The sequence below is a fragment of the Petromyzon marinus genome, unplaced genomic scaffold, assembly GCF_048934315.1.
Source record: "Petromyzon marinus isolate PM22_M1 ecotype Great Lakes invasive population unplaced genomic scaffold, UKy_Petmar_22M1.pri1.0 PM_G_Scaffold_32, whole genome shotgun sequence".
Taxonomy (NCBI): Eukaryota; Metazoa; Chordata; class Hyperoartia; order Petromyzontiformes; family Petromyzontidae; genus Petromyzon; species Petromyzon marinus.
The window spans coordinates 1,929,353-1,938,468 of record NW_027422895.1 but is presented as its reverse complement, the minus strand read 5'-3'; positions in this window follow the sequence as shown (position 1 = coordinate 1,938,468).

Below are 9,116 nucleotides of genomic sequence, written 5' to 3'. Positions count from 1 at the left end.
TTTAGTCCTTGATGAACCAAGTCTTCAATGATTGCAATGGTGTCAGGTACAGGAACCTTGGTGAATAAGGAAACTACATCAAAACTGACAAGCAGGTCGTCTGGGGACAGGGAAATACCCTTGATTGTTGATACCAGGTGAGTAGAATTTTGTACCGCAGAGGTGGTCTTTCCAGTGAAAGGACGCAGGATTTCAGACAAAAAACGAGCTAGTTTGTAGGTGGGGGAGCTGATAGTAGAGACTATGGGACGAAGAGGTGTATCAACTTTATGTATTTTTGGTAAGCCGTATAATCTTGGTGGCCTGGCAGCAGAAGGTTTCAACGAAAACTGTTTAGATTGATCAATTAATGCGGTTGAATCAGAAATTATTTTGTTGGTTTGTGTGACGAGGCTGTTGGTGGGATCTCTTTTTATTTTTGTATAACTACCATCGTCGAGTAATTCTTTAATTTTGTTGTTGTATTCTATTTTATCCATGATAACAGTAGCATTGCCTTTGTCAGCTGAGAGAACTACAATATCATTCCTCTTTTTTAATTTATATAATTCAAAACGCTCATCTTTGCTGAGGTTGCTAGCTGGCATCTTAGCGTTTTTGAGGGTTGCAGCGATTTCAGATCTTGCTACGTCTGCAGCGATGTGACCCAGGCCCCTGAGAGCAACGTCTACTTGGGCAATTATATCATTAACTGGTATGTGTTTAGGTGTGACTGCAAAGTTTAGACCTTTAGCTAAAACGGATTTCAGACCATCGGAAATAGAACTGTTACTGCGATTAATTACGACTTTATTAACGTCTAACTTTTTGGTGTGTGGGTCCGGTCTTTTGTTGAAAAGGAGGTTAAATTTGGAAATCAGGTTTTCCTTACATTTGGTCGACATAGTAGCAGCTGAAGAGGCAGTCATATTGTCTACATGTTCCCAATCCGATGTGGACATTATTGCCGTCAATGATAAGTGTGATTTGTAGAGTGTCTTGTCTAACTGATCTAGTTCTGTGCGTATAAGTCTGATTTTTTCTGAGATAAGAGCTAAGCTAGTTTTGAAAAGAATTCGTTTCGCATTAGAAGAAGTTACAGTAGCAGAGGTGAGTGTAAATGCGATTGGTATTACCCCAGAGTCGCGGCATCTCTTCAGGAAGGTGAGAGACTCGATCAGCTGAGCTTTCTTATCCCGGAGTTTGTTGAAGGATCTTAAAGTTATGTGAAAACCCTCCCCGTAGAGGCGATTAAATTTTGATTTAAAGCTTTCGTGACTGCAGTAATTCATATTCTTAGTTTTTTCGGTAAAGTCACGTTGAAGAGAAACAACAAAATAACAAAATATATATAAAACAATAAAAAATTCTCACGACGTTTCGACCATAACTCAAACGGTCATCATCAGGTGTGTCGGTTTGCATAAATTTATTTTGAAAACGGCATATTTATTTATTTATATATAAAAATAACGTTTGCGTCACGCGCAACGATTGGCTGTTTGCCAGGACTAGTCCATCTATTTTTTGAAAAGAGGAGGGGGGAGACGAAATTTGTTTTTATGTATGCTGTCTGAAAGCCACTGTAAGCGTGAACAATCAATCAAGAACTGAAATGATTTATCAAATCTTTCCAATGATTGCTAAGATAGAATCCATCTTCTCGGTTGAAATTGTCTCTGTGTTTGTATATGTGGATAGCCTCATGAACGAATCTCTCATGGAAGCCAGATGGCTTACAAAGAACCTCCGTCTTGGAAAAGTCAATGGCATGTGAGCCTACTGAATTAGAACAATGATCTGCTACGGCCGAGGTGTTGGTCCTACCGTGTTTAAGGTCTGCTTTATGTTCACGAATGCGGTCCGAGATATGGCGTTTGGTTTCTCCAATGTAACTACTACCACAGAGGCAACTTAGTTTGTAGACACCAGGGTATTGTATGTCCGGAATCACATCTTTTACAGACGGAACCAGATCACGGATTTTATGTAATGTGTTGAAACGGACCTGGATCTTGTGTTTATTCAAGATTTTGGAGATCTTTTTTGTGATCCCAGCAATGTAGGGTAAAGTGATGGTTTTGAAAGGCTCCTCAAGAGGGTTCTTCTTCATGGTTTGAGTGATAGCTTTGCGGATTGTATAGTCGGAGTAACCATTAGCCCTAAGAGCTTGGTGTACGTGCTTGAGTTCACTGCTTATGTGTTCCTGGTCGGATATGCATTGGGCTCTATGATACAGAGTCTTGATGAGAGAATTCTTCTGTGATGGATGGTGGTGGGAATCCGGTTTCAGATAAGCATCCGTATGGGTAGCTTTCCTGTAGACAGAGTGGCTCATTGAACCATCAGGTCTCTTTTTAATTAGGACATCCAAAAAAGGTATCTTGCCATCTATTTCGACTTCCATGGTAAATCTGATGGCTGGGTGTATGGAATTGATGTGGTCGAAGAATTGGTCTAGAGCAGGCCGGCCATGTGGCCAGATGACAAAAGTGTCATCCACGTACCTCTTCCATAAGGTTGGGCGCAGAGTGGCAGTCTGGATGGCGTCAGTCTCAAATTTCTCCATGAAAATGTTAGCTATAACTGGAGAAAGGGGGGAGCCCATTGGGGTGCCCTCAGTTTGTTTGTAGAAAGTTCCATTCCAAGTGAAGTATGTATTGGTTAAACAGTGTCTCACCAGGGGGGGTACCTCAGTGTTTAGTCCTTGATGAACCAAGTCTTCAATGATTGCAATGGTGTCAGGTACAGGAACCTTGGTGAATAAGGAAACTACATCAAAACTGACAAGCAGGTCGTCTGGGGACAGGGAAATACCCTTGATTGTTGATACCAGGTGAGTAGAATTTTGTACCGCAGAGGTGGTCTTTCCAGTGAAAGGACGCAGGATTTCAGACAAAAAACGAGCTAGTTTGTAGGTGGGGGAGCTGATAGTAGAGACTATGGGACGAAGAGGTGTATCAACTTTATGTATTTTTGGTAAGCCGTATAATCTTGGTGGCCTGGCAGCAGAAGGTTTCAACGAAAACTGTTTAGATTGATCAATTAATGCGGTTGAATCAGAAATTATTTTGTTGGTTTGTGTGACGAGGCTGTTGGTGGGATCTCTTTTTATTTTTGTATAACTACCATCGTCGAGTAATTATTTAATTTTGTTGTTGTATTCTATTTTATCCATGATAACAGTAGCATTGCCTTTGTCAGCTGAGAGAACTACAATATCATTCCTCTTTTTTAATTTATATAATTCAAAACGCTCATCTTTGCTGAGGTTGCTAGCTGGCATCTTAGCGTTTTTGAGGGTTGCAGCGATTTCAGATCTTGCTACGTCTGCAGCACATCGCCAGACGTAGCAAGATCTGAAATCGCTACACATCGCTGCAGACGTAGCAAGATCTGAAATCGCTGCAACCCTCAAAAACGCTAAGATGCCAGCTAGCAAACTCAGCAAAGATGAGCGTTTTGAATTATATAAATTAAAAAAGAGGAATGATATTGTAGTTCTCTCAGCTAACAAAGGCAATGCTACTGTTATCATGGATAAAATAGAATACAACAACAAAATTAAAGAATTACTCGACGATGGTAGTTATACAAAAATAAAAAGAGATCCCACCAACAGCCTCGTCACACAAACCAACAAAATAATTTCTGATTCAACCGCATTAATTGATCAATCTAAACAGTTTTCGTTGAAACCTTCTGCTGCCAGGCCACCAAGATTATACGGCTTACCAAAAATACATAAAGTTGATACACCTCTTCGTCCCATAGTCTCTACTATCAGCTCCCCCACCTACAAACTAGCTCGTTTTTTGTCTGAAATCCTGCGTCCTTTCACTGGAAAGACCACCTCTGCGGTACAAAATTCTACTCACCTGGTATCAACAATCAAGGGTATTTCCCTGTCCCCAGACGACCTGCTTGTCAGTTTTGATGTAGTTTCCTTATTCACCAAGGTTCCTGTACCTGACACCATTGCAATCATTGAAGACTTGGTTCATCAAGGACTAAACACTGAGGTACCCCCCCTGGTGAGACACTGTTTAACCAATACATACTTCACTTGGAATGGAACTTTCTACAAACAAACTGAGGGCACCCCAATGGGCTCCCCCCTTTCTCCAGTTATAGCTAACATTTTCATGGAGAAATTTGAGACTGACGCCATCCAGACTGCCACTCTGCGCCCAACCTTATGGAAGAGGTACGTGGATGACACTTTTGTCATCTGGCCACATGGCCGGCCTGCTCTAGACCAATTCTTCGACCACATCAATTCCATACACCCAGCCATCAGATTTACCATGGAAGTCGAAATAGATGGCAAGATACCTTTTTTGGATGTCCTAATTAAAAAGAGACCTGATGGTTCAATGAGCCACTCTGTCTACAGGAAAGCTACCCATACGGATGCTTATCTGAAACCGGATTCCCACCACCATCCATCACAGAAGAATTCTCTCATCAAGACTCTGTATCATAGAGCCCAATGCATATCCGACCAGGAACACATAAGCAGTGAACTCAAGCACGTACACCAAGCTCTTAGGGCTAATGGTTACTCCGACTATACAATCCGCAAAGCTATCACTCAAACCATGAAGAAGAACCCTCTTGAGGAGCCTTTCAAAACCATCACTTTACCCTACATTGCTGGGATCACAAAAAAGATCTCCAAAATCTTGAATAAACACAAGATCCAGGTCCGTTTCAACACATTACATAAAATCCGTGATCTGGTTCTGTCTGTAAAAGATGTGATTCCGGACATACAGTACCCTGGCGTCTACAAACTAAGTTGCCTCTGTGGTAGTAGTTACATTGGAGAAACCAAAAGCCATGTCTCGGACCGCATTCGTGAACAGAATGCAGACCTAAAACACGGTAGGACCAACACCTCGGCCGTGGCAGATCACTGTTATAATTCAGTAGGCTCACACGGCATTGACTTTTCCAAGACGGAGGTTCTTTGTAAGCCATCTGGCTTCCATGAGAGATTCGTTCATGAGGCTATCCACATATACAAACACAGAGACAATTTCAACCGAGAAGATGGATTCTATCTTAGCAATCATTGGAAAGATTTGATAAATCATTTCAGTTCTTGATTGATTGTTCATGCTTACAGTGGCTTTCAGACAGCATACATAAAAACAAATTTCGTCTCCCCCCTCCTCTTTTCAAAAAATAGATGGACTAGTCCTGGCAAACAGCCAATCGTTGCGCGTGACGCAAACGTTATTTTTATATATAAATAAATAAATATGCCGTTTTCAAAATAAATTTATGCAAACCGACACACCTGATGATGACCGTTTGAGTTATGGTCGAAACGTCGTGAGAATTTTTTATTGTTTTATATATATTTTGTTATTTTGTTGTTTCTCTTCAACGTGACTTTACCGAAAAAACTAAGAATATGAATTACTGCAGTCACGAAAGCTTTAAATCAAAATTTAATCGCCTCTACGGGGAGGGTTTTCACATAACTTTAAGATCCTTCAACAAACTCCGGGATAAGAAAGCTCAGCTGATCGAGTCTCTCACCTTCCTGAAGAGATGCCGCGACTCTGGGGTAATACCAATCGCATTTACACTCACCTCTGCTACTGTAACTTCTTCTAATGCGAAACGAATTCTTTTCAAAACTAGCTTAGCTCTTATCTCAGAAAAAATCAGACTTATACGCACAGAACTAGATCAGTTAGACAAGACACTCTACAAATCACACTTATCATTGACGGCAATAATGTCCACATCGGATTGGGAACATGTAGACAATATGACTGCCTCTTCAGCTGCTACTATGTCGACCAAATGTAAGGAAAACCTGATTTCCAAATTTAACCTCCTTTTCAACAAAAGACCGGACCCACACACCAAAAAGTTAGACGTTAATAAAGTCGTAATTAATCGCAGTAACAGTTCTATTTCCGATGGTCTGAAATCCGTTTTAGCTAAAGGTCTAAACTTTGCAGTCACACCTAAACACATACCAGTTAATGATATAATTGCCCAAGTAGACGTTGCTCTCAGGGGCCTGGGTCACATCGCTGCAGACGTAGCAAGATCTGAAATCGCTGCAACCCTCAAAAACGCTAAGATGCCAGCTAGCAACCTCAGCAAAGATGAGCGTTTTGAATTATATAAATTAAAAAAGAGGAATGATATTGTAGTTCTCTCAGCTGACAAAGGCAATGCTACTGTTATCATGGATAAAATAGAATACAACAACAAAATTAAAGAATTACTCGACGATGGTAGTTATACAAAAATAAAAAGAGATCCCACCAACAGCCTCGTCACACAAACCAACAAAATAATTTCTGATTCAACCGCATTAATTGATCAATCTAAACAGTTTTCGTTGAAACCTTCTGCTGCCAGGCCACCAAGATTATACGGCTTACCAAAAATACATAAAGTTGATACACCTCTTCGTCCCATAGTCTCTACTATCAGCTCCCCCACCTACAAACTAGCTCGTTTTTTGTCTGAAATCCTGCGTCCTTTCACTGGAAAGACCACCTCTGCGGTACAAAATTCTACTCACCTGGTATCAACAATCAAGGGTATTTCCCTGTCCCCAGACGACCTGCTTGTCAGTTTTGATGTAGTTTCCTTATTCACCAAGGTTCCTGTACCTGACACCATTGCAATCATTGAAGACTTGGTTCATCAAGGACTAAACACTGAGGTACCCCCCTGGTGAGACACTGTTTAACCAATACATACTTCACTTGGAATGGAACTTTCTACAAACAAACTGAGGGCACCCCAATGGGCTCCCCCCTTTCTCCAGTTATAGCTAACATTTTCATGGAGAAATTTGAGACTGACGCCATCCAGACTGCCACTCTGCGCCCAACCTTATGGAAGAGGTACGTGGATGACACTTTTGTCATCTGGCCACATGGCCGGCCTGCTCTAGACCAATTCTTCGACCACATCAATTCCATACACCCAGCCATCAGATTTACCATGGAAGTCGAAATAGATGGCAAGATACCTTTTTTGGATGTCCTAATTAAAAAAAGACCTGATGGTTCAATGAGCCACTCTGTCTACAGGAAAGCTACCCATACGGATGCTTATCTGAAACCGGATTCCCACCACCATCCATCACAGAAGAATTCTCTCATTAAGACTCTGTATCATAGAGCCCAATGCATATCCGACCAGGAACACATAAGCAGTGAACTCAAGCACGTACACCAAGCTCTTAGGGCTAATGGTTACTCCGACTATACAATCCGCAAAGCTATCACTCAAACCATGAAGAAGAACCCTCTTGAGGAGCCTTTCAAAACCATCACTTTACCCTACATTGCTGGGATCACAAAAAAGATCTCCAAAATCTTGAATAAACACAAGATCCAGGTCCGTTTCAACACATTACATAAAATCCGTGATCTGGTTCCGTCTGTAAAAGATGTGATTCCGGACATACAATACCCTGGTGTCTACAAACTAAGTTGCCTCTGTGGTAGTAGTTACATTGGAGAAACCAAACGCCATATCTCGGACCGCATTCGTGAACATAAAGCAGACCTTAAACACGGTAGGACCAACACCTCGGCCGTAGCAGATCATTGTTCTAATTCAGTAGGCTCACATGCCATTGACTTTTCCAAGATGGAGGTTCTTTGTAAGCCATCTGGCTTCCATGAGAGATTCGTTCATGAGGCTATCCATATATACAAACACAGAGACAATTTCAACCGAGAAGATGGATTCTATCTTAGCAATCATTGGAAAGATTTGATAAATCATTTCAGTTCTTGATTGATTGTTCACGCTTACAGTGGCTTTCAGACAGCATACATAAAAACAAATTTCGTCTCCCCCCTCCTCTTTTCAAAAAATAGATGGACTAGTCCTGGCAAACAGCCAATCGTTGCGCGTGACGCAAACGTTATTTTTATATATAAATAAATAAATATGCCGTTTTCAAAATAAATTTATGCAAACCGACACACCTGATGATGACCGTTTGAGTTATGGTCGAAACGTCGTGAGAATTTTTTATTGTTTTATATATATTTTGTTATTTTGTTGTTTCTCTTCAACGTGACTTTACCGAAAAAACTAAGAATATGAATTACTGCAGTCACGAAAGCTTTAAATCAAAATTTACACTCCAGGCTATTAACACAACACACTCCAGGCTATTGACACAACACACTCCAGGCTATTGACACAACACACTCCAGGCTATTAACACAGCACACTCCAGGCTATTCACACAACATACTCCAGGATATTAACACAACATACTCCAGGGCTATTAACACAACACACACTAGGCTATTAACACAAAACACTCCAGGCCATTTACACAACACACTCCAGGCTATTTACACAACATACTCCAGGATATTAACACAACATATTCCAGGCTATTTACACAACACCCTCCAGGCTATTGACACAACACACTCCAGGCTAGTAACACAACACACTCCAGGCTATTAACACAACACACTCCAGGTTATTAACACAACACACTCCAGGGCTATTAACACAACATACTCCAGGCTATTGACACAACATACTGTAGGCTATTAACACAACACACTCCAGGCTATTAACACAACACCCTCCAGGCTATTGACACAACACACTCCAGGCTAGTTACACAACACACTCCAGGCTATTAACACAACACACTCCAGGTTATTAACACAACACACTCCAGGGCTATTAACACAACATACTCCAGGCTATTGACACAACATACTGTAGGCTATTAACACAACACACTCCAGGCTATTAACACAACATACTGCAGGCTATTAACACAACATACTCCAGGCTATTGACACAACATACTCCAGGCTATTAACACAACATACTCCAGGCTATTAACACAACACACTACAGGCTATTAACACAACACACTACAGGCTATTAACACAACACACTCCAGGCTATTAACACAACAAACTCTGGGGTGGTGACCACCCAACTAACCACGCTACGGCAGAACTAGACACGGCTCCGCTATCCCGGTCCGGACCACAAGCTGGGTCCTGGACCACGTGGCTGGAGGCTTCTTCAAGCTTGACGTGGATCTCCCGCCTCTCCAACAGTAAGAACCCCGAGCCCCTCACAGGCCCCCCCCCCTTATATGG